This window comes from Peromyscus californicus, unplaced genomic scaffold, assembly GCF_007827085.1.
Source record: "Peromyscus californicus insignis strain IS unplaced genomic scaffold, ASM782708v3 Scaffold_5__1_contigs__length_169319896, whole genome shotgun sequence".
NCBI classification, from domain to species: domain Eukaryota; kingdom Metazoa; phylum Chordata; class Mammalia; order Rodentia; family Cricetidae; genus Peromyscus; species Peromyscus californicus.
In genome coordinates, this window is record NW_026294573.1 from 6,317,302 (window position 1) to 6,344,169 (window position 26,868).

The window sequence follows — 26,868 nt, forward strand, 5'->3', positions numbered from 1 at the left end:
CACTCTTTCCCTTGCTCATTCTCCTCTCATGTGTTGACTTCTCTGGGCCTTCCTTAGGACCTTCCCACTGACCATTTCCCTCTGCCTGAAATGTTCAATCTTCAGTAAGTAAGCAGGACCAACCCCCATAACATTTCACCTTTTGCTAAATATGACCCTGTGGTGATATATTGTGTCCCCCAATATATTGTGTATCCTAATAAACTTATCTGGGGTCAGAGGACAGAACAGCCACTAAATAGACATAGAGGCCAGAAAATGGTGACACACACACACACACCTTTAATCCTAGCATTCCTACGGCAGAGATCCATCGGTATTTCTGTGAGTTCAAAGCCACCCTGGAAACAGCCAGGCATGATGACTCACACCTTTAATCCCAGGAAGTGATGTCAGAAAGCAGAAAGGCATATAAGGCATGAAAACCAGGAACTAGAGCTGTTTAAGATTTTAGGCTTAAAATCTCAGTTCAGCTGAGATCCATTTGGATGAAGACACAGAGGTTTCCAGTCTGAGGAAACAGGATCAGCTGAGGAATTGGCAAGGTGAGGTAGCTGTGGCTTGTTCTGTCTCTCTGATCTTTTAGAATTTACCCCAATACCCGGGTTTGATTTCATTATTAAGACCTAACAATTCGTGTTACATGACCCTTTCTAGAAGAACTATTTTAAGCTGCAACTACCTCCCTTCTCCTACTTCTAAACTTTCTTATATACTCTATTTTTATAATATTTATCAAATTCCTATATATAGGTAATATTCTTATTTATTGCTTTCTCCTTACTAATTCTACCAGAATAAGCTCCAGGAAGCCAGGCTTCAGAGTTTGTTTCCTTTCTACTATTTTTTGCTGTTTTATCCCGTATTTTGGCATAGGTTTTTATTCTATTTATTGTATATATGATATGTAGGTGGATATGCGTGTGCCATGGCACACATGTGGAGGCCAGAGGACAACCAGTGGACTTGGTTCTCAAAACCTTTTCAGGGATTCCAGGGATTAAACTCAGGTTGCCAGACTTACAAAGTCAACTCCTTTACCTGCCAAACCATCTTCCTGGCCCGCTTCCCTACTTTGGTCATTAGTATATCTTAACATTGTAAACTATGTCTTGCAAATATTAGCTATTAAATATATGACAAATTCTTTTAATTGAACATGCATGTGTATTTTTCTGGAAAGAGGTTCACAATAGTCATCAGATTAATAAAGCAAACTATAGCCGAGCGGTGGTGGCGCACGCCTTTAATCCCAGCACTCGGGAGGCAGAGCCAGGCGGATCTCTGTGAGTTCGAGGCCAGCCTGGTCTCCAAAGCGAGTTCCAGGAAAGGCGCAAAGCTACACAGAGAAATCCTGTCTCGAAAAACCAAAAAAAAAATAAATAAAAAAAAAATAAAAAAAAATAAATAAAGCAAACTATTAAGGTTTCTAAATCTTCTTATCAAGCTTTAAGTGACTATAGGAAAGAAGCTTCTAAAAATTCTGTCTTACACTGAGCAGTGGTGGTACACACCTTTAATACCAGCACTTGGGAGGCAGAGGCTGGCAGATCTCTGTGAGTTCAAGGCCAGCATGATATACAGATCAAGTTCCAGGACAGTCAGAGGTGTTACACAGAGAAATTGTGGGGGGTGGGGGAGATTAATACCATGACTTGATGTTTTGCAAAGAGCAAGTGCCAAAAGTTTACATTTTGTACTCCCCAAACCAACTTTGAAAAGACAAGAAAGAAGAAGAGGAGGAGATGAAGAGGAGAGAGGATCACTTCAATTTAATGGTCTAGAATACTGTCTTACTTAGGTTTCTATGCTTTTCTTGCTGTGAAAAGACACCATGATCATGGCAACTCTTATAAAGAAACATTTAATGGGGGGTGGGGGGGCTCCCTTAACAGTTTCAGAGATTCAGTCCATTATCATCATGTCAGGGAGTATGCAGGCAGATGTGGTGCTGGAGCTGAGAGTCCTTATATCTTGACTGGCAACAGGAAGCCAACTGACTGTCACACTGAGTAAAGCTTGAGAAAAAGACCTCAAAGCTTGGTACACTTCCTCCAACAAGGCCACACCTCCTAAAAGTGCCACTCCCTTTGTGGGCCATTTTCTTTCAAACCACCACAAATATCTTCATCCACTTTTCACAGCACCCCTTTGTAGCTGGAAGTTTTCCTGTGTCCCACCCTGTCCTGCAGCTGCTCAGACTCAAGTAAACACACAGAGGCTTATATCAATTACAAATTGCATGGCCATGGCCTATGGCTCAATTTTCTTGCTAGCTAGCTCTTATAACTAAACTCAGCCCATTTCTATTAACCTATATATTGCCACGTGTTCTGTGGCTTTACCTGTGTGCCATTACATGCTGCTCCCTGAAGGGTGGGATAGCATCTCCTCAGCCTCTCCTTTCTTCTTCCTGTCTCTCTCCTGGATTTCCTGTCTGCCTCTAAGCTGCCTTGCCATAGGACAAACAGCTTTATTTATCAACCAATCAGAGCAACACATATTCACAGCATACAGAAAGATATCCCACAGCACCCCTTTATAAACTACCAGGACTAACTCAATGTCTCCCTCTAGCTAAAGCAGCAAAGAACAGTGGCCATGAGAGTCAAGCACTTATATCAGCCAGTGTAGTTCTTCTAGCTCAGGAACATTACCTGCAGGAGAGATGGTTCAGAGGTTAAGAGCTCTTCCAGAGGTCCTGAGTTCAATTCCCAGCAACCACATGGTGGCTCACAACCATCTGTAATGAAATGTAGCGCCCTCTTCTGTCATGCAGGCATACATGCAGACAGAACACTGTATACATAGTAAATAAATGCTTTAAAAAAAAAAAAAAGAACATTACCCAAGGCCTTTCTCTACATCCATTCCTAAGCTGGGGAACAGACCCAAGACAAACCATGACCTCTATAACAGCCATCACTAATGTGGAATAAACAGATGTTTACTCATAATACAACCGCACTGTTTGTAAGGCCTTGAGAAACCACTGTAGAATGGATGTCATTTAACATACAGCTTTTGAATGAACCATAAAGCGTAACAATGAAGGCAGCCAAGCACAGCCAAAGTTGCTAATGGATTTCCATAACAGCAGATAGGCACCCACTGCATTCCTTATTACTGCTGTAACCTATTTCACACTTAATATTAAACAGGTCTAGTTGAACACAATCACACTGAACGCCAGATTTCAGCATATTACTTATCCAAGCATACAGTCTACAGACACACCTTTTACATTAAATAAATGACCATTACAGATGAGAAATTTGCACAGCTGCTATCACAGAGTCTTCCTTGTTCCATTAACACAGTGGTTCTCAACCTTCCTAACGCTGCAACCCTTTAATACACAGTTCTTCACATGTAGTGACCTACAACCATAAATTTCATTGCTTCTTCATAACTGTAATTTTGCTACTGTTATGAACTGTAATGTAAATATCTGATATGTGACCCCTTGGAGTGGCAACCCATATGTTGAGAACCACTGCAGTATCAGCTGAATTCACAATACAGCAAAGTCTTGTCCCAAGCTTAAGGAATTTCAAAGATACATCATGTACACATTCTGAACAGAAAGGCATTCTCAACACTGATTTATAGTTCCCTTGAGCTAGTTTTAACTTGTAATAAAACTTGCATCTCTCAGTATGCATCAAATCACAAAATCCAAATCCAACCACTCTTGGTTGCCTCTACCACTGGCACCCTAACCCAAGACCCCATCCTGTTTCACACAGATTACCACGAAGACCTCCAAAGTGGTCTCCTAGCTTCTACTCTTCATGGTAACAGTATAACTACACCATGGCCAGAGAGTTCTTTGTAATCTAGAGGTGTGATGCTGACAGCTGATGTTCCCATTATGTGCAGAATGACAGCCAGAAGGATTAAAGTGGCCCACAGGGACCTCTGCCCTGGCCCCTGCTTCTCTTTCTCTTTCTCAGTACTGCTGCTCTTTCTACTGCTCCTTGACTACAGCAGCAAGCTCCTATCTGGAGACTTCTGCACTGATGTTCCCTCTGCCTTCAATGCTCTATCCCCAGATCTCTGCATGGTTTCTCACCTGCTTAAGGCCTTCTCCAATGTCACCTCTTCAAGAGCTGCCCTTAATAACCTCCTTAAAGCAGCTAGACCCACACTCCCGTTCCTGCCACCTTCTCTCAGCAGCACTGTGGCCCTCATCTTACAATCTGTATAATGTAAGAAGTGAAGCATAAATTCCCTTATTCAAAATGAAATCTGAGCAAAGCAAATACTATTTTATTTTATAGGCTATTCATTTTGAAGTGAGTCACAATATATAAACAAACATGCACACTTCCTATAAATAAATATATGCGTTGCTGTATGGCTTTCCTGTAACATTAATTTAAAATGTCGGGGTGGGGGGTGTACGCATGTGTAAACACATGAATGTGAGTGCTGAAGCCAAAGATGAACATCAGGTATTGTCCTCCACTGCTCTCTTCCTTAATCTTTGAGAGGGTCTCTGATTAAATCCGAAGCTTACTGTTTCAGATAGACCAGCTGACCAGCAAGCCTCCAGGATCTGCCTGTCTCTGCGCTCCTCCATAAACACACACCACTACCACCCCCTGTCCCTGCCCCAAAAGCTGGAGTTATTTGCAAAGGTGCCACAATGTCCAGCTTTTACATGAGTGTTGGAAATCTGAACTCAAGGTATTTAACCTTGCTTGCTAAAGTATCTTAAAAGGTATTATGCATACACAAGAAAGTTTATGGTAATGCTGGACACAGTAGGAAATACTAATTAAAATATGTATGTATGTATGTATGTATGTATGTATGTATGTATGTATCCCTCAAAGGGAGAATACAAGCTAGACAAGCCACCACAAGGGGTCAACAGAAAACAAGACTAGTTAGCAGCTGCTACTCATGGTGCAGCATGACAAGAAATGTCACAGGGAAGCAGTGGTACCATCAGAGAACACCCTGAGTGCTATCTTCCCCAAGGAAAGATTTTCCAGATGAAATGATACCTAAACTGAGACCTGAAGAATAAACAGCAGATAAAAAGGAAGGGTTGGAAACAGAAGAAGGAGAAACAGGTGTAAATACAATGAGTGTTTGGAATGAGAGGCAAGAGAAAACAGAATCATGAATGAAAAATCTAAGACAAAATAAAATTCTATTTTTTGATAGTTCACTTTGCATAAAATGACATTTTAAAAGGGGGCACCAGTGATGCTTCTCTGAGCCAATTTGTCATTTCTTTCCTTCATCCTCTCCTGTGTGACCAATATGAGTGGGGCAGCAAACAATTTTAACATGCCACACGAGCACTCAGACACCTGCTCACCAGGACTGGCCGGCCATTTCCTGTCCCACTGCAAACTTAACCACAAGTCTGGAAGGCTGACTTACCCCAAGCCCTGGCTGAATCCTCATTCTTATCTCTTCCCTATTCACTCAGACAGGAACAGAAATTGTGCCTACCATTCCAATCCTCTGACCTGCTCTAGCTAGTTCACATCTCTGTTCTGGGTCCAGGCTCTCTTTGCTTGGCCCTGCTTGTACTCTCCTGCCTCAGGCTAACCATGCTTGCACTATCCTAACCTGTTCTGCCAGTCCCCTGTCCAAGTAGTATTCACCCATTCTTAGCTTCTTAATGAATCATTAGTCAATTTATTTAATCAACAATAATCTTAGGGCAGAGGAGATGGCTCAGCAGTTAAAGATACTGTCTATTCTTCCTAAGGTCCTGAGCTCAATTCCCAGCAGCCATATGGTGGCTCACAACCATCCCTAACTGTAGTCTCATGTAATTCTCATGGAATCTGATGCCCTTCTCTGGTGTGCAAGATGTACATGCAGGCAAAACACACACATATATACATACACACACACATTAACAAATCTTTAATTAAAAAATGCATCAATTTAATATGAAATTCAGCTATATTTATATGTTATGCTAAACAGCTACATGCTATTTTTGTCCTGGACAGCTTTAAATGTTGCATTCTTAAAGCCCTTTTTTGTTGTGAGGCCAAATAACTTATTTATTTTTTTATAATCTGCTAACATCAGCATTATATTTGAAAGATACATACCAATACCTGTTGGCTGGTTGGTCCTGGATGGAAGGCTAAACTAGACAGCATTCAGTGTCCAGCTGTTTTTCTCTGGGACTACAGATTTAAATACCAAAACTAGGACTGAATATATGTACTCCTCTGGCACAGAAAGCCAAGCATAGTCACCAACTGCGCAGAGCAGCTAGAGGAAACCCCCTTAAAGTGGAAAATTAAGGGGGGGAAAGTGTTTTTGTTTTGCTTTTTTGAGACAGGGTCACTGGCTTCGAACTTGCTATGTAGTTAAGGATCATCTTAAATTCCTGATCCTCCTGTCTCTACCTCCCAAGTGCTGGGATTACAGATGTGCTCCGCCAAGCTCAGCCTCAGAGGGAAGAGTGCTTGGATGAAAGCAACCTCCCTGAGAATACAGCCTGAAATGAAAGACTGTTGTGTTAACAACAGCTAGTTCACACGAATCACCTGACTAACCTCGAAGGATAATAAGCACCTTCTCACAATCAATGTAATAAATACATAAAGATAGTTTTCCTGAATCTTGTTCAAGTTAAACACGCAATTCCTGAGTATCAGTAGGAATCACAGAAGAAAAAACCCATTTGAATCTGCCACTCTTTAAAAGCCGAGCAAAACAAACAAACACACAAAGAAACCAAAAAGAGGGAGTAAACCTGCCCCAAATTAACAAGACATATAGAGCATGTCCTAATTACAAATGTGAACAATCTCCCCCTAGAACATCCTCAACAGAATATATGGAGATTCACATAGAAAGGCCAATTGGGAAAGGCGCCTTCTCCCTGACTTCTCATAAGGCACCAAGTTCGTAAGATCAAGTGTATAACTTTCTCTGTGAGACATACATATAACTGTGCGTTTAGCTAGCCATTCTCACCATTACTCTACAGACCATTCTTATAATGACTAAAGTGAAAAGTTCAAGCACTGGCCTCTAATTCAACAGCGGGACCTTCTGTGAATCATTACATCAAATAGCTAAGGCTGCTTTTTCAGTAATACCATAGGCAAGAGGCTAAAGTCCTCCACAATCATCTCTGTAAAAATAGATATCCTAGCCAGGCAGTGGTGGCATGAGCCTTTAATCCCAGCACGGGGAGGCAGAGACAGACGGATTTCTGTGAGTTCAAGGCCAGCCTGGTCTACAGAGTTCCAGGATAGGCTCCAAAGCTACACAGAGAAACCCTGTCTCAAAAAAAAAAAGATATCATGATGACTGTGACAAGGTACACATAGTACATACATGGTTACATGTATTTGCTCTGCCCAAGACCTTGGGCTATATGGCCTAAAGAAGGCGGTGCTTCTTGCCTTCTTTTGTGACCTCTTAGTACGGTGTCCGATCATGCCAGGATAAAATAAAAAAAGAAGAAGGAAATATGTGACCCTGTCCGATCATGCCAGGATAAAATTAAAAAAGAAGAAGGAAATATGTGACCCTGTCCAATCATGCCAGGATAAAATTAAAAAAGAAGAAGGAAATATGTGACCCCGTCTCCTCTCCTTTTAAAAGGTTACATACACAGGCAAGAAGCACCGCCTCCTTCAGGCCATATAGCCCAAGGTCATAGGTAGAGCAAATACTACTACAGTTACCCCTAAACAATCACCTACCGGAAGACAACTGTCACTACACAAATCAAAAATCCTCAGAAAGGTGGTGATGCAATTCAGTGTCACTGCAGTTTTCTAAAGGAAGCAGGCATCACAGGTGAGTGCAAATAGGTCGGACTCCTCTTCCTTTTGCTTTAGCAACATTCAGACCATTAGCTCTCCCTCTAGACATCAGCTGCTTTTTAGCAGTGTCTTACACCAAGCATTTTCCTCAAATTTAAGGTCTGAAGAAGCTGTGAAGGGTGAGAACATAAAGAAGCAAGGATCTATTTTTATACAAGAGCTAAAAGTGAACTGCTGTGGTGAGATGCACAGACAGGGCTAAGGTCCACATGCATGACAACTGCATCAAAAGCTGAAAAATCCCAAAGGCTCACTGAGCAGTGCAGCTGCAGATTGACAGTATGTGGTACTCTGCAAATGTTTTGCAACCTTCCAATTTCCATCCTTCACAGTCATTCGATCACCTCAAACGATGCCTTGGATGTCAGAGTCACCCTCACAGCAGCAAGGCTGGTAATGAACATCCGAGAAGCTTGTAAGGACAAGATGCAAACATGGACTTGCAGTCATGAGGAATTTACCAGCACTTACTTGATACTTGAACCAGGAGGACAAACTACCCCAAACAGCCAAAACAGAAGTGAGAACTTACATGAACGCTTCGTGAGAACAGGTGATTAAGCAGACAACTCTCCTCGCTGACTTAGGGCAGTTCAAAGCAGTAAAAAAAAAGTCAAATAAAATTTAAGAACCTACTAGGTACTTGAATTACAAATTAATCTTGACTTCCAGGAAGAAGAAAAACCTTCAGTGCTTCCTTCTTGAATACTTGACTAGGGTAGGAAGGCTCTGCAATCTCTTCAGGGGCTGTAAACCAAGGCCACATCATTGTAAGGCTCTGCTACTACCCTGTTTTTCCAGATTCTTGCTCTCCCCACCCTTACAGAGAAGTTTACATACAGGCCCCAGGCTAACAGACTCTCCCTCTACCAATCTGAAATCAGAGACAGCCTGACCACAAGTGTGTACCATGGACTGTCCAATCATGTGGTACAGGACCTTCCCTTTCGCTTCCTTTAGAAAGGTATGAGAAAGGGTCCTCACTGTCATGTAGGCCAGAACTCTCCTCAGAACCCCCACCATGTTGCCATCTAAGGATTGATGGATCTTTAATAAATCTCTTATCCAAATAACAGTCTACCTCAGTGTCCCCACTGCACCCCAAACCTGAAATCTTTCAGCTATAGGCTAACTCTAGCTCTCTCTGTATTTTTATGGACCTGACTGAGGCAACAGGAAGAATTTCTACCTATTCCCATTTCGAGCTCAATCTATTGATACCATCTCCCACCATACTGCTCCACATGTAATACATTTACAGAGTTCTTAGATTAAAACATAGCTGAATTTGTTAGAAGAGACAGGTAAAGCTTTATTATCATTCTAAGATACCTTTTCCCCCTCTGCCAATACTAGGAATTGAACCCAGAGCCATATGATATGCATGCTGAGAATAAGACACCTTTTAGAAAGCCAGCCATGGTGGTAGGTATCTATAATTCCAATGAGGGGTAGTCAACCTGGAGTACATGAAACACTGTCTCAATAAAAGGGGAGGCTGGACTGTAGCTCAGTTGGAGTAGAGTAGTTATCTAAGCATGAAGGAAGCTCTGGATCCAATCCCCAGCACCACAAACTGAGAGTGTGTGGGAGGGTGTAAATATTTAATCCTAGCACTCAGAAGATAAAAGTAAAAGTTCAATGTCAATTCCCAGAACCCACATAGTGGCTCACAACCATCTATAACTCCACTCCAGGGGATTGGACACCCTCTTATGGCATCCAGGGCACCAGGCATATACATGGCATACAAATATACATGCAGACAAGACACTCACACACATAAAATAAAATTTAAAAATAATAATAAAATAAAACACAAGAAAGACACTAAAGTTGACCTCTGGCCTCCACATGCATAGGCACATATGTACACAAGCACCTGCATACACATGTGCACACTCCCACATGAATTCATACACAACTCCTCAGTCAGACAGACAGACATACACACACACAAAGCCCCCACATACGTACACATAATTTAAGATAAATAATTCAAACAGAAAGGGATACAAATACAAAAAATGGCAAGACCAACAATTTAAGGATATTTTACTAATAAAAAGAATTGGCAACTCAATGTTTAGGTTTATACACAAAAAAAGGAAAGGTGATTAGATGTTTGGTTCTATCAAAGTCAACAGAAGCCGGGCGGTGGTGGCACACACCTTTAATCCCAGCACTCGAGGCAGAAGCAGGCGGATCTCTGTGAGTTTGAGGCCAGCCTGGTCTCCAAAGCGAGTTCCAGGAAAGGTGCAAAGCTACACAGAGAAACTCTGTCTCGAAAAAACCAAATTTAAAAAAAAAAAAAAAAAAAAAAAAAGGTCAACAGAAAACCATTTCTCTTTTTTTGTTTGTTTGTTTGTTTTTCAAGATAGGGTTTCTCTGTATAGCCCTGGCTGTCCTGAAACTCACTTTGTAGACCAGGCTGGCCTCGAACTCACAGAAATCTTCCTGCCTCTGCCTCTTGAGTGCTGGGATTAGTTACCATCACCTAGCAAGAAATAATTTCTTTTTGCTTTCCTTTTTTTAAAGGAAACCATTTCTTTTTTTTCTTTTTTTTGGTTTTTCGAGACAGGGTCTCTCTGTGTAGCTTTGCGCCTTTCCTGGAACTCACTTGGTAGTCCAGGCTGGCCTCGAACTCACAGAGATCCGCCTGGCTCTGCCTCCCGAGTGCTGGGATTAAAGGCGTGAGCCACCACCGCCCGGCTTGAAGGAAACCATTTCTAACACGAGTCTGCAAACATTTTATTTCTTTTTTTTCCCCCAGAGATAGGGTCTCACTATGTAGCTCTGGCTGTTTTTTGGTTACTCATTGTGTAGACCAAACTGGCCTTGAACTCACAGAGCTTTACCTGCCTCTGCCTCCCAAGTACAGGGATTAAAGTGTGTGCTACCTCACCTGGAACTCACCTTGTCCCACAAGGAACAATAATGATCAGAGTCCAGACACAGAGAGAAGAGCCCCTTGTTTGTACAGGTCACTGAGCAATTGACAAGAGCTGCTGGAGGACTCCATGAGATGTGAGCCAACGCCAGAGGACAGAAACAACCTTACGCTTTTCCACACAAGTACCTGTGTGGCTCACAATGGACACACGTGGGCCAGACAGCCACTGTTAGAGTGGGGCAGTGTAGTCAACCCACTAGAAACACACACACTTTACTACGAATTAGAAAATCTCAAAATAATATAAATAAATAAAAAGGCCAGAGTAATGAGAGACTTAATCGCTTCACTTTTTTTTAAAAGCTGATTTTAAACACTTACCCTATTTTTTAAAAATCTTTTCATTTCAGCTGCCTTCCTTACTTTCAGAAAAGTCCAAGAGTTTCTATCACCTCTAGCAGTTGAAAATCAGTTTCAACTATAAATTATTCAAAGAAATCACTCCCCACCCACTCCCTATCCAGTACCAAAGCACCTCTAAGATTCCAAAGCAGTTGTCACACATAACTCCATTTCAGAACCCAGCCAGGCTGGCTGCCCTCTCCGATAAGAAAGGCCTCAGACCAGAAAACCAAAAAAGACCACAGTGTCTCGGTTCCCATCTGGGACTGTCATGCTGATGAGTTTGGTGTGTGGTTATGTGTAGTATAATCAAGCAAGGGATGCTGTGCTGGTTAAGCTTCTCGTGGCTCTGCCAACAAGAAGCAACTCAAGGAGGGTGTACTAGGCTCATAGTCTGAGAAGGTCCGGCCAGTCCATCCTGGTCCAGGTGATGGAGTACACAGCTGGCTGCTCACACCTCAGAGGATCAGGAAGTAGAACGCTCAGGCAGGAAGTACGTAGAACTACAACTAATAAGGCCCATCCTATGACCTTCTTCTTCCAGCAGTGGCCACCTCCCCAGTGCTATCAATTAGGGACCAAATGTTCAAACACATAAGACTATGGAAAGCAGTTCCCATGTAAACCATAACAGTTATCATTCAGTGTTATTTTTATCTAATTACTGACTTTTGGTGTTGGAGACACTTACTTAGTATTTTTGTTGTTGTGGATTGGCCTACAATGCTAAGTACATGGCCTCCCACTGAGCAACAACACTAGCTATTTCTTTTTTTTTTTTAAATAATGTTTTAAATTTTTTTTAATTTATTTTTTTATTTTATTTTATGTGCATTGGTGTTGTCTGCACACATATATGACTGTGTAAAGCTGTCAGATCTTGGAGTTACAGACAGGTGTGAGCTGCCATGTGGGTGCTGGGAATTGAACCTGGGTCCTCTGGAAGAGCAGTCAGTGCCCTTAACCAATGAACTATCTCTCCAGCCCCAACCCTAGCTATTTCTTGAGTGTTTTTAACAAAATAAAAAAGTAGTAGCCAAGAATGGTGGTGTATGCCTTTACCCTCAGCACTTGGAAGGTGGAGGCAGTGAGATCGTAAGTCAGGACCAAGTTTGGCTATAGTAAATCCAAGGTCAGTCTGTGCTACATGAGACCCCATCTAAACAACTAAGCAAACAAATAGACCAGCAGTTCTCAATTAAGATATCCTGCATACCTGATATTTACACTACTATTCCTAACAGTAGCAAAGAAAATAGTTTTATGGTTGGGGTCACCATAACATGAGGAACTGTATTAAAGAGGCACAGCATTAGGAAGGCTGAGAACCACTGAGATAAATAGTACTCACAAATAAGTACTCTATGTAAACCTCTGTTCTATTACTAAGTTAGGTATTTAGCTCCATTGGTAAAGTGCTTACCTTTAAATTCTTATGTATAAAAAGATCAACTTCACTTGTGGTCAAAGGAATATAAATTAAGATAAGATACTCATATTCAGCAGGGGATGGCGGCACACATCTTTAATCCCAGCACTCGGGAGGCAGAGGCAGGCTAAGCTGTGAGTTTGAGGGCAGCATAGTCTACAGAGAGAGTTTCAGGACAGCAAGGGATAAACAGAGAAACCCTGTCTCAAAAAACAGATAACAACAATAAATGAATGAATAAGGAAGGAAGGAAGGAAGGAAGGAAGGAAGGAAGGAAGGAAGAAAGAAAGAAAGAAAGAAAGACAGGGTCTCTCTATACAGCCCTGGTCTGAAACTCACTTATACAAACCAGGTTAACCTCAAATTAGCAAGGGAACATACCACCATGTCCATCTTATTAGCAGCTTTTGAAACAAAAATGCACATCTATTAATTCAAGAAATCTACCTGAAAATTGTTCCTATAAATCTGTACAAGTATATAATGATATAGACAAGAGGACAGTAAAAGAAAAAAAAAACTAAAAGCATTTCCTATATCCATCAACAGTAAAAGCAATGTATACTAACACACAATGAAGTTATTTAAAAATCAAAACATACCTGAAGTGTAGAAGTGTAATTACAAGAACTAAATTGGAAAATACGTGCTTGAAATAGTAAATGGGGCTAGGGATGTAGCACCACAGGTAAAGTGCTTGCCTAACATTCATGAGGCATTGTGCTCCACACCAAGAACCAAACAAAACACAAAACACCAACCTAAACAAAATACACTAAATAAAAGACAAAATCGAAGCTAGTATATTTAAATATGCACAAAAACCATCTGGGACACTTTTGCAGGAATGAACACACCTATTTTTATTTACATCAATAAGATTATAATGAATACATATTTTGTAACTATAATTTGTACATAATTTGAATATGTGAAGTTATCAAATAAAGTGATCCACACTTTACTTGAATCAATTTATATGACTCCAACCTGTCCTTCTGGTGCTCTAAGTCCTAGCCAGACCAGTTTATAGTTCCTTTGAGAAATCAACCCAAGCAATTCTTTTCCCAAATGCTTTCAACTTGATTTGAACAGCTACCAGCCACAGCTTCAAATATAAATTATCTGGGTTGAAAGAACTATGCCTGCCTGAATCTACTACAGAACATTTTAAAAGAATTTAAGAAGAGAGATGGAAGAAAAATCGAAACACAATTTGATAATCCTCATCATAGAAGCAGCCAAAGTACTCAACACGTCCCAGCATTCTGGCCTGTGTGCCTTTGCGCCATGCAATTTCCTGTTTGAAATCCTCTTAGCTACTTACCACATGTCCAAATACTGGCAATCCTTCAGAACACAGGTTAAGCAGCCCCTCCTACACCAAATCCTCCCTGATTCCTCCAACCAAAGATCACTCTTCCCTAAACCACAGCATTACCACCTCTCAAGATAATTTCTCACCTAAGATTCAGTTGTATGTATATAAGTCTTATCTTTCCCATCACTGAGAAAATTCATCACAGAAACAACTGTGAAGGGCACAATTTGTGTCTTGGTTATTTCATAGGCACCATTTCATATATAAATTAAAATTCATGTCACTAAATCATACAAAAAGTGAAGGGCAAAAACCTAAGAGAAAAAACTAAAGAACAGGTTTTTATTATGTATTAGTTCATGGTTACACATGACAAATCAGACATAAATATGAAAGGTTAGGGACCCTCTCTCTCTGTTCCCACCCCTAAGCACACTGCCTGTAAAGGCAATCACTCCACTCAGTTTCTTACTTTTTAACATTCCAAATTTTATATTTTATATGTATGAGTGTTTTTGCCTGTATGTATGTCTGTGCACCATGTTTGTGCCTTGTGCCTATGAAGGCCAGAAGAGGGCATCAAATCCCCTGGAACTAGAGTTACAGATAATTATGAACCACCATATGGGTGCTGGAAATTGAACCCAGGACCTCTGGAAGTTCTCTTAACCATTGAGCCATCTCTCTGGGCCCCAATTTGTTTTTGAAAGAGGTTTGTCTGTTTAACTGTGTAACTATGGCTTGCTTAGAACTTGCTATGTACACCAGGATGGCCATGACTTCAGAGATCCACCTGCCTCCACCTCCCAAATTCTCAGATTAAAAGTATGTACTATCTCAACCAGTTTCTTAATTCAAGAATTTTTTCAAGATTTTTTTTTATTTATTTAGTGATTTTTGTTTGTTTGTTTATTTTTGGTTTTTTGGGGGGGTTGTTTGTTTTTCGAGACAGGGTTTCTCTGTATAGTTTTGGTACCTGTCCTAGATCTCGCTCTGTAGACCAGGCGGGCCACGAACTCACAGAGATCCGCCCGGCTCTGCCTCCTGAGTGCTGGGATTAAAGGCTTCAATCACCACCACCTGGCTACTTTTGGTTTTTTTGAGACAGGGTCTTACATAGCCCTGGCTGTCCTGGAATTCACTGTGTCTACAGACCAGGCTCACCTCAAACTCACATAGATAGGTCTGCCTCTGCCTCTGCCTCTGCCTCCCAAGAGCTGAGATTAAAGGTGTGTGTTAGTATGCAGTCCAAGAATTATTTTTAGCCATGTGGTGGTGGTGGTGGTGGTGGTGGTGGTGGTGGTGGTGGTGGTGGTGGTGGTGGTGGTGCATGCCTTTAATCCCAGCACTCAGGAGGCAGAGCCAGACAGATCTTTGTGAGTTTGTGGCCAGCCTGGTCTACAGAGCAAGATTCAGGACAGGCACCAAAACTACACAGAGAAACCCTGTCTCCAAAAACAAAAACAAAAAAATTATTTTTATTTGTGTGTGTGTGTGTGTGGATACAGGTGCATGAGTGCAGGTACCCACAGAATACAGTGTGCATATGTGTGTGTGTGTACCTGTGCGTCTATGTGTGTGCATCATACACACACACACACACACACACACACACACACACACACACACACACTCAGGTGCACACATGCACTCAGGCACACACGCTCATGGAATCAAGAGATAGTAAGACCCTATCTTCCCCCCCCCCCAAAAAAAAAAAGAAAGGAAAAAGGGAAAGTTCTTGTCTTGCCTAAGCCTCAGCTTAAGCAATAGGCCCATCTAGTTTTGTTTGCACAGCAAGAGCATATTGACACCCCCCACCACCACACCACCACCACCACCACCACCACCACCACCCCACCCCACCCCACCCCACCCCACCCCCCCGCCAGCACTCATGTAAAAAGCTTGGTAGAGGCAAGATGACTAGTGTGTAGATCAGCTAGTGTGGGGTTCAGGAAGAGGCTATGCCTTCGAAAGAAAGTAGAGCCAGGCCGGGCGGTGGTGGCACACACCTTTAATTCCAGCACTCAGGACACAGAAGCAGATCTTTATGAGTTCGAGGTCAGGAAAGGCTACAAAGAAAAACCCTGTCTCGGAAAAAAAAAAAAAAAAAAGGGAAGAAAGGAAGGAAGGAAGGAAGCAAGCAAGCAACTGAGGTACCTATGGCCTCCAGCACATGCACACCAAATGTACACAAGCCCATAAAACATGCAAGCAAACACACACACACAGACATACAAAGGCAAAATCCAGGAATAAAGCAGAAAATAAATGATGCTTCAACAAGTCAAGGGCAGAGAAAAATGATGCCTCGTGAAAGGTTTTAGTCTGTCACTCTCCTGAGAACCAGCAATGGCTACTTCCTGTTGTTATAAGGCAGTGCTTCACAGTAACCAGACAAGGAAAATGAAGACTTCCTAACCTGACAGACATACCACTTCTTTTGACTTCCTGTGGTGATTTAAAAATAAACTCATAATTTCTAAGACTTTTGGGGGTATTTTTATTTATGTGTGTTTTGCCTACATGTATGTCTGTACACCGTGTGCATGCAGTGCCCACAGAGGCCAGAAGAGGGCATCGGATTCTCCGGAACTGGAGTTAGGGATAGTTGTTAGCCACCACGTGGATGCTGAGAACAGAACCTGGGGCTCCTGGGAGAACAGCTGACAGAACCATCTTCCCAGACCCTCACAAATTTTTTGATGCTGCTCTTTTCAAGAGCAGGCCCTGGGCTGGAGAGATGGCTCAGAGGTTAAGAGCACTGGCTGCTCTTCCAGAGGTCCTGAGTTCAATTCCCAGCAACCATATGGTGGATCACAGCTATCTATAATGAGATCTGGTGCCCTCTTCTGGTGTGCAGGCAGAACACTTTATAAAGAATGCCACCAATTAAAAATCTGTGCAAAGGTTGCCTATATAGGGACATCAGACTCCTATTTAAAAAAAAAAAAAAAAGATCAGGCCCTTCACTTCTTGAGTGTTGGCCCTACTTAATAACTTAATTCCAACTAGTACAATATGCCAGAGAGATGATATTTGCCAGACATAGTGGCACATTCCTATAATCCTGGTGCTTAGGAGGCAAAGGTAGGCAGATCTCTGTGAACTAGAGGCCAGCCTGGTCTACATAGCAAGTTGCAGGCCAGTCAAGGCTACATAGTGAGACCATGTCTCAAAGAGGTGTGTGTGTTGGGGGCAGGGGGAGGTGATATCTGACTTCTAAGATGAAGTCACAAAAAGGGAGAGGCAGGCCTGTGCTCCCAAGTTCAAAATCATGAGGTCACTCAAGTAAGACTGTGGAGGAGTTCATGTGGCCAGCACTGGCAGTTCTCTGCCCACACCCGTTTGAGGAGACATACTGGAAATAGATCCTCCAGTCCTAGCTAACCTCAAGAAATCCTTGCACCAGAATAGCTCAGCTAAGCCACCCTCAAGTACTAGGTAAAAGATGCTGCCTGTGCTGCCATGTTTTGAGGTACTCTGTATACAGCAATACAGCTCCATGGTAGTTTGTCCCTAAAACACTATGTACTCACAGTTAGGGTATACCAATGGTCAATATAAACATTAATTCCTGGAAGGTTGTCTTCATCTCTACATATCTTTAGGCTTAACCTAATCAATGGCAAAGTCAAGAATTTCACCTGTTGAAAGATTCTTGCCAGTGCCTATAGACTGAAGTGATTAAATTCTGCACTAGAGGGGGCTGGAGAGACTAAGTGCACCATCTGCTCTTCCAGAGGTCCTGAGTTCTATTCCCAGCAACCACATGGTGGCTTACAACCATCAATAATGACATCTGGTGTCCTCTTCTGGCAAGCAGTCATACATGTATGCAGAGCATTGTATACATAATAAATATTTTATTTAAAAAACTGTATTAGATGAGAATCCTAGCTTTAGATAAGAAAGTAGGGGTAAAAGAAAATTAACTACTGATTTGATTGATTGGAATGAGAAATGAAATAAAAGGTAATAGATACTGTGCCCAAATACAACCACAGAACAACATGTAGATCAGAGAAAAGGCAGGGCCTTTTTTTCACCTTGGACATACCAGAGTATATAAGTTACTTGAAGAAAAATAGTACAGAGCAACAAAACACTAAGTAGTAATAATCATCACCTCTATATTTAAGATTTTTTTATTTTATTTCTAGTTAGGCATGGTACTTCACGCCTTTAATTCCAGCACTTAGGAGGCAGAGACAGGTAGACCTCTAAGTTTGAGGTCAGACTGGTCTACAGAGTAAGTTTCAGGACAGCCAGAGCTACACAGAGAAACCCTGTCTCAGTCAGGCGGTGGTGGCACACACCTTTAATCCCAGCACTCAGGAGGCAGAGGCAGGTGGATCTCTGCGAGTTTGAGGCCAGTCTGGTCTACAGAGTGAGTTCCAGGACAGGCTCCAAAGCTACACAGAGAAACCCTGTCTCAAAAAAACAAAACAAAACAAAAAAATTACTTCTTATCAGGGGATATGTCATAAAGTATGTGTCGAAGTCAGAGAACTTTCAGATGTCTGTTCTCTCCTTCCAGCATGACTCCTGGGGATTGAACTTGAGTTGTAGTCTTTTTTTTTTTTTTAAGAAAAAGTAGCCCTGGCTGTCCTGGAACTCACCTGCCTCTGGAACTCTGCTGGGATTAAAGGTGTGTACCACCACAGCCGGCTGAGCTGTAGTCTTGCAAGCACTTTTACCCACTAAGACATCTTGCTGACACACAACTTACTTCTTTGTTAAGGAGAAAAAGAACCTATCTTAGGTCAAGACAGGATTAAATTTTACACATGTATGTCAAAATACATCCTGCAGAATATCAGTATCCAACAAAGCATCCAAGCATTCTTAAAGCACAGGGGAATCCCATACTCAAGAGACTGAGTTTGGAGGCCAACCTAACCTATACAATGAGAGCCTGTCTCAAAAAACCCAATGTATCCCATGCCATTTCTAAAGCTTCAGAGGGCAAATGTGCACTGTCAGCCCATTTGACTGTAGAATGCTTACAAGTTTGCAGTTTATTAGTATGTCATTAGCCCAGTCTGGGAAACACTGATTTAGAAAAGCAGGTAAGTAGAGGTAGAGAAGCAAGCAGGTGAACAGATTTACAGAAAATAAAGAGAAAGTAAAACAAACCCAACAAACTGATCGAACCTAATGAAGAGATCGTGTGTGATTAGTTATGACTATGTAATTTCTTAAGGCAAAATAACTATTAAACAGAATAAGCCAGAAAAGCCAACAACAACCATACTAGATGTCAGTAGAAATGAAGACAGGAAAAACTCAAGAGACCTAACAAAAACCAAAAAAATCCCTTTAGCTAGACCACAGGGCTCAGAAAGCCTTTCACTCTCTATGTCCCTGCACATGAGCTGACATCCAAAGGTGAGGATCTTGCCTAAGTGTAGCCCATCTGGAGGACAACTTATGAGGCAGCCTGACCCTAAGCCCTTAGCCAACACTAGCAATAACTAACTGCCTAGCAGATGTCTCTTGGGAAATTTTAATTACAGATAGAGTCCTTATTGGAAGTGGAAACACAGCATAACCACACAAAGGAAGCAGAGATGAACAGCAGAGTTAAGGGCAGAGGATTAGGAGGCCAGCCCTGGCTGTCCAGCGCTCTGAGCAAAGACTTCCTTCATTAAAAACTCCATTTGGACTACTACTGCCTAACCTGACCAGCTTTACATAGGGGCTCTGCCTGAGAGAACAAGATGGCAGGTCAATATGATTTCAATTCTCCTATGACCCATACAAAAAAGAAGGGGAGAGAAGAGTGAGGCAGCTGAGGGACACAGAGTCTGGATGAAAGGGTATCCAGGAGCTGATGGCACGGCTCAGTAGTGGAGCATATGCCTAAACACAAGCAAAGCCCTGAGTTCCATCACTAGCATCACTGAAAAGTGAACTAAGGCGCACCAGTTAAATTATACCTAAATGATACATGAAACATATCTAAACCCACAGTCAGAGTCCTTGCATCCCATTTACTCATTAATCAGAACTGCTCTAGGGTGGATAACATTCCCCCTAACACTGCCAAGGTTCTGCCACAAAGGGAGGTTTCCCAAGCTGCCCCAGGCAATTTATACATGCAGACACAAGCCTGCATTTCTACCTAGTCACACTCCTTCTGAATTGTGTGTGTGTGTGTGTGTGTGTGTGTGTGTGTGTGTGTGTGTGTGTACTCACACGCACATGCACACTCCTGGCACAAGAAGGACGTAAGTAATCAGTCCTCTGGGAGACTGGGGGACATGTAGAGGTGTCAAGGAATATGCCCACACATGCTGTGGTGTGTGTTAACATGGAGTTTTTCCAGAAGGGGCTCCCAGCAGCTAAGACTGTCTAGAGATGCTGCAAGGCCCATGCTCACTCACAGCTCTCTTCCAGTTTTAGTGCAAGCCAACAGTGCAAACACTGCCCCCTATAGAGTGGCGACCTTATTGCTAGTCACTGCCCTTCAAGAGTATGGCTCAACAAACTGCTGAAGAGACAAAAACCTACTGGGTTGTTAAAGCTGAGAGGCTCCACGCCAGACAGGATTCCAGCACTGAGAGGCACTGCTAAATCTAGAGTTCTGTTCTTCTGGGAGTCCTGGCCTTTAAAAGCTTCAATTTCTGTTCCACCTTTCCCCAGTATCTGAAATGACTTTGAATGTTTTATGTTCCTGGCAATCCCAACATCCTAACCAAAGCCCTTAAAAGTCACATAACAAACTAGTTTAAAATTAGAATACAACCATGCCTTCAACTTCAAGACATCTACACTGATTCCTCAAACAAAAGTTCTGTAAATTAAAAATGCTATTTTATAATGTAATCATATAAAGAAAGATTTCACAGCAAATATATTACTTATGGTTGCTAATATATTAGCAAATTTTACCAAATTAAAAACAATTCTAGCCGGGCGGTGGTGGCGCACGCCTTTAATCCCAGCACTCGGGAGGCAGAGCCAGGCAGATCTCTGTGAGTTCAAGGCCAGCCTGGTCTACAGAGCGAGTTCCAGGAAAGGCGCAAAGCTACACAGAAACCCTGTCTCGAAAAACCCAAAAAAAAAAAAAAAAAAGGAAAAAAAAAAACAATTCTAAGTCAGGTGGTGGTGATACATGCCTTTAATCCCAGGACTATGGAGGCAGAAGCAGGCAGATCTCTGAGTATGAGACCAGCTTGGTCTACACAGCGAGTTCCAGGACAGCCAGGGCTACACAGAAAAATCCTGTCTTGAAAAATCAAAACAAACCAAAAAAAAAAAAAAAAAACTAAAGCTACATGAGACCTAGAACCACCCCCCAAAAAAATCTTTTTACACTGGCACAAACAGGTCATTTTACTTGCACACATAAAAGAATCTTTAAGGGACCATGAGGCTTGCTTATCTGGTAAGGGGCTTGTCCTGCAAGCCTGACAAACTTAGATTCCCAGGAGATACACATGGCAGAAATAACTGACTTCCCAAAGCTGTTCCTGACCTCCACATGTATACATGGGTGCCCACACAAGTGAGTATGTACCTCCCACTCCACCACCAGCACAGTTTAATAAATAAAATTAATTGTTTTTAATTTTTTTCATGGCTGGCCTAGAACTCACTCTGTAGACCAGGCTCACAGAGATCTACCTCTGCCTCCACAGCACTGGAATTAAAATAAAATAGTTTTTTTTTTAATTTAACCTTTTTATTTTATGTGTTTGGGTGTTCTGCCTACTTGTATGTCTGTGCACTACATGTCTACATGTGTGCAGTATTCTAAGAGGGTCAGAGGAGGCTGTCAGATCCCCTAGGGCTGGAGTTATAAATGGAGCCACATGTGGAAGGTGGGAATTGAACCTGTGTCCTCTGGAAAAGCACCCAGAACTCTGAACCACTGAACCATCTCTCCAGCCCAAAATAAAAAAATTCTAAAGAACTTACGTTAACAGTTTTGTCTGACCTAGTTACCTAATATAAGGACATGAATTGTATCTTAATTACTTGGCACACCAACAAATTATTTATATAAATCACAATTCCAGGCCAACATGGAAGCACACACCTATAATGTCAGCACTTGGGAGGCTAAAGCAGGCTCCAGGAGTCTGAGGCCAATGTGAACTACATAGCCAAACCCTCCAATATATATATATGTATGTATGTATGTTCATTGATTAAATTTAAAAATCCAACCAAAACTCAAAGCTGGTAAATATTTGGGCATACCAGAGTTATTTGTAGTCAGATGTTCACTGAAATAGCATAAGCAATCTTAGTAATACTGTAACGAATATTTAAATGCACATTTCTCACTTTAAAAACACTAGAACCGTGTTAGACAAGAAGCTAAGCACAAACTAACATGCTTGCCAAAAATCACACTTAAATAGGCTATGCAAAGCTTCAACTGTGGACTATTAGGGTGCCAATAATTAATAATTACTTACATATGATTCAAGACAAATTTCTGGCGATTAAGAAAACCTGTGATCAACTAGAATACAGTGTTATCAGAAAACTTACAGAGAGCAATAGTGTAGTGTCCTTCCCATCTCTCCCTCTCTCTACCGTATAGTGTGCTCCCCCTCCCTCGAGTGTGTTTGTGGCGGGAGAGGGAGATGAAGTTCACAGCTAGGTTACACTAACGGTTCATTTAAAAATATGAATTTCCTGCTATCTTAACCTTTAAATCAATGGTAAAAGTAGCTGCCAAAAGCAGTTAGCAGGACAGCACACAATTCCCAAGGAACTCAGTATATACAACTTATTTTACTACTTAAATGTTTTACTGAGATTTGAACAAGATGTGAAAAATTCAAAACCAATTTTAAAGTAGTGGGTGCTCAGGATATTCACAACTATGTTCAGTACACACGGGGTTTTAGGGTGCAGATCATTTCAGTATGCCTGTGCTGTGTTTCCAGCACCTGATGCTGCTCACTATCAGCTCAATAGTATGTATATTACTGCGGGACCTGGCAGTGGATACTGTCTCATTTAAAGAAAAAACACAAACAAAAAACTTGGTTTACTGACCAGTAAGTGGAAAAGTACTGGAATATTTTCTTTCTTGATTTAGGTATCCTTTTTAGTTCAAACTGGCTTCTAGTTAGTTTTCAACAAAACATTGATAAAGCCTACACTGAACTGAAATCACCTGACTATATTCCCACTAAACAAACACTACATATGAACTGTTCACATTGCATTGTAGGACACAACCTTAGGGAGTACATCAGCAATGACACTCTTAAGAACAGACAGTCTGCAATAGATGTTTACAGCTACAAACCTCTCTAATTGGTGGCTGCATTAAACAACTGACATGGGTTAGGACCCATGATGATAAACTCCTGTGAGGCATTTCTCAAGCAGATTATTTATGAAATTGCACATTAGTTCAGAAGACTCTGAGGAGGAATCTATCATCTGCTGTGTTAATTTGTATACACACTCAAATTTTTGCTAGCCTCCAGCTTATTAAAAAAAAACTAATCCACAAGCCATTCTATCAGGCTTATTATTATAATATTGATAAAACTATTGAAAACACTATTGCAATACAGCACCATTACCTACACAAAATTGCTGATTTTAGTGAGACTTCCCCACCCCAACTTCTCCTCAGCCTCTCTGTCAGGGAGTGGGTGTTTAAATCACAGAGGAAAATCTCTAATGCCAGAATTTTACTTTCTGTAAGATAAGTTTATCTTTTTAATAATACTAAAAATTTTCTTAAAGGGCCACTAGTGAGTACTGTTTCCAACACCTGGAATGCAAATAAACCCCTATTTTGTTTACTAGCTTAAGACAAACTACATTTCTCATAAAAAGAAAAAGCATCAATTCAAAGGAGTCCTTGGAAGTCACAATGTGAAAATACCCCTGATAACAGAACAAATTAATGTCAAGACACAGCCAATAACATAATAAGGCTGCGATGTAAGTGCGCCTGTCAAAGGGCATCTGTATTAGCAGCCGAGGGAAGTGGCATTTGCAGAAAGGCACAGCCGCTGTGTTTAAAAGAAAATCATTAAGCCTCAGCCGTTAATCCCTTCCCCCCATCCTCTTCACTGGATCGTCAAAGCAATTAACCAGTAGAAGGTGCTATTCCACAACCCACACATATTCACACTAACCTCCTCCATCCTTGGCCCAGAGCTGGATTTAGCCAGGTGGACTCTCAGGCCTGTCCAGTGTTCCAAAGGGCCTCTATCCCAGCCCCCAATCAGAAAAGCAGATCTTTTCTTAAACACTATTAAAAACAAAAACTACATTGATAAGTCAAGGGCCATCAATCAACCTCTCCTCCCCCCCACACACACACACACACACAATGTTGCCAAATACTAACCTCAAATACAATCTTTATCATTTTAACTGAGGGAACCTATTTCTACTTAGACTCTAGTCACACTCAGTAAAATAAAAATCAAGTGAACAAATCTCTGTCCCTAACAGAGTCAGAGGTGATGAGAAATGTGAAAGCAGAGAATGTTAAGCCAAGACAGTTTATCTTTATACAGACAATAAAAAAAAGAAAGAAAGAAAAGAAGCAAGCAGCAGAAAGCAGGGCTTCGAAGAGAGGAAAGGGGGGAGACAGGAGCCTTCTGAACATGCTCCAGAGTGTCCTTTAGTTTCCCACGTACTCATCTGCCTTGCAAAGGTTAGGGGGGGAAAGCCAGACATGAGATGAGTGAAAGAAAGCTGAAAAAGAAAAGCACCTTCCCTTCCCCCATCTTCTCTCTCCCCAAACAAGCTGTGTTTGTCTGTGTAAACCTAGTCCCAAATATGAGAGAGAGGATGAAATGTGTGTATGGAAGAACAATGAGTCCTCAGCCTGGTGTGTGTGTGTGTGTGTGTGTGTGTGTGTGTGTGTGTGTGTGTGTGTGTGTGTGTGTGTATGGTGTGAGGGGGGAGGTGTGTGTGTGTGTGGTGTGTGTGTGTGTGTGTATGTGTGTCTGCTTCTGCCTCTGCCTCTTTTCCCTTCGACCTCAACAACAGAGAAAACTGGGAGCCAGCTTTCACCCAGGCGAGGCCATCAAAATCAAAAATGGTTTGTAATTTCAGAGTGGAATTAACTCAGCAAGCAAATCCATGGGAGGAAATATCTAACCAAAGATGATTTTATTATTGTATAGATCCATCCTCTCTCTCCCCTCCCCCATCAGACTGAGACTAAAGAAACCAGTGTACACCAGACAAAAAGGTCTCTCTTTAAATGGAAAACAATTATAAAAGCTGTTTGAAATCTAAACCTAGGATGTATTCGTTTGAGTTACACTAAATGTCTGTTTTGTAATCCACCAAGTTCACCCTCACCAGTTAATCTTTTTTTGTTTTAAAAATTGCTTTGGAGAAGGCTATTTCAAGATTCACACAAAACTACTTTCTCAGATCCACCTTAAAATAGCAGCACATACTGAAACATTTAAAGCACCCAGTTTCTCAAGGGCACATTCTGCTTAAATCAATGTTTGAAGGCTGTAATAAAAAAAAAAAATTGTAAGCAAACCTTGGAAAAGACACAGAGGATAATGACAATTCAACAATGAATCATTTTATTTTCCTTTCAACAACTTCTCAAGCAAACAGTTCCAAAGGAAATCTGCAATACTCCCTTCAACACAGGACACATTCACCCGATTCTACATAAAACTACCTTCTTCCTATAACCTTAAAAAAAATAAAGAAAAAAGAGAAGGCACCCTCTCTGAGAGCAGAACTTAAATCATGACAGAATTCTACGCTGCTGCAAGTGAGATTTGGTTCCATAATTTTGGAATCACAGAGCAGAGCAATAGAGACTTGATAACACAAAGGAGGAAATCTTCCCTCCCCCTAATGTGAAATTAGACTTTAATGAGTCAGTTCCAAGACCACCACCACCCCCATTCACAAACATCCAAGAAATGCACAGCTTCCCGTCCTTCCCTCCCACAGCTGAGCTGCTCGGCATGGAATAGTTGAACCACAGACTAGCAGGAGAGCGTGCCTAAGAAGCCAAGAGAGAGCAGGGGTCAAGAGGCACGTAGGACAGTCACCTGGCCCGCACAGGACTCAAGCCAGCGTCCGGCCCATGGTTCCCCGAGGGCTCGCCTCCACTCTCCGCCTTTGCTTTCCGCCCCAGCTCTCACCGCTGACCCCTCGGCCCTCCCAGAGCACCCCGACCCCGGAACGAGGGGCGGAGGGAGGCAGCCCGCGGCGCGGCGCCCACAACTCGGGACACTTACCTTCCCCTCAGGCGCTACACCATCAATGAGAGGGGTGGCGGCCCGGCTCCGGGGAAAGTGCTGGGACGGGGAGGGAGGCCGCGGGGGCCGGCTGCGGACCGAGGGCGGCGGGCGCGGGGCCGAGGGGGCCGGCCCGCGGGGACGCGACGCCGGGGGGCTGAGGGGCTTCCCTGCCGGGACTTCGACCTCCTCGGGTGGGCCAAGCTTTCAGCAGCGGAAGCCCAGGACCATGTCTGGTTTTGTGTTGGTTTTTTTTTTTTTTTTTTTTTTTTTTAACCCCCAGAGGGCGAGGGGCTCCCACAGGAGGAGGATGGTGGCTTTTTTTTTTCCCTTCCCCTCAACTAGGAGAGAAAATGAGGCGGAGACAAGGTGGGGAGCGCGTGAGGGGACGAGGCGCGGGGAAGGAGGCGGGGACCGAGGCCCGGCGTGGCGAGAGGCTGCGGAGCGCGGGGGGCGGCTCGCGAGCGTCTGTGGGAGCAGCGGCACCTCCGCGATGGTGGCGGAGCCGCGGGGCTGCTGCGCCGACCCGCCGCCCACTCCGCGCTCGGGCCCGGCCCACCTCGCAGTATCGCGCCTCGCCACTGGTGTGTCTGGACGTGACGTAAGCGAAGAGCGGGCCAATGGGGGGCTGGAGGCGGGCCTAGGGGCGGGAGTGTTTGCTCAGGCTCACTCTTCCATTTTCTTTTATTTTTTCTTTTCTTCTTTTTTTTTCTCTTTTTTTTCTTTTTAATAAAATGAGCAGAAGAAAAGGCAAGGGGAGAGGCTCAGCTTTGGCG

The 26,868-nt window shown here is 42.5% G+C and overlaps 1 protein-coding gene across 6 annotated transcripts in view; it reads right to left on the bottom strand.

Annotated features, from left to right (window-relative positions):
• The window catches only part of Rere (arginine-glutamic acid dipeptide repeats), a 363,675-nt gene extending 337,344 nt beyond the window's left edge, over positions 1-26,331 (bottom strand). For 3 of the 6 annotated variants that reach the window (XM_052717717.1, XM_052717716.1, XM_052717712.1), the window contains exon 1: positions 26,093-26,331. The gene's annotated coding sequence lies outside the window, so the exon portion shown is untranslated. The remainder of the gene's footprint in view (positions 1-26,092) is intronic. The other 3 variants (XM_052717714.1, XM_052717713.1, XM_052717715.1) reach the window with 2 other exon arrangements.
• Positions 26,332-26,868: the final 537 nt, after the last annotated feature.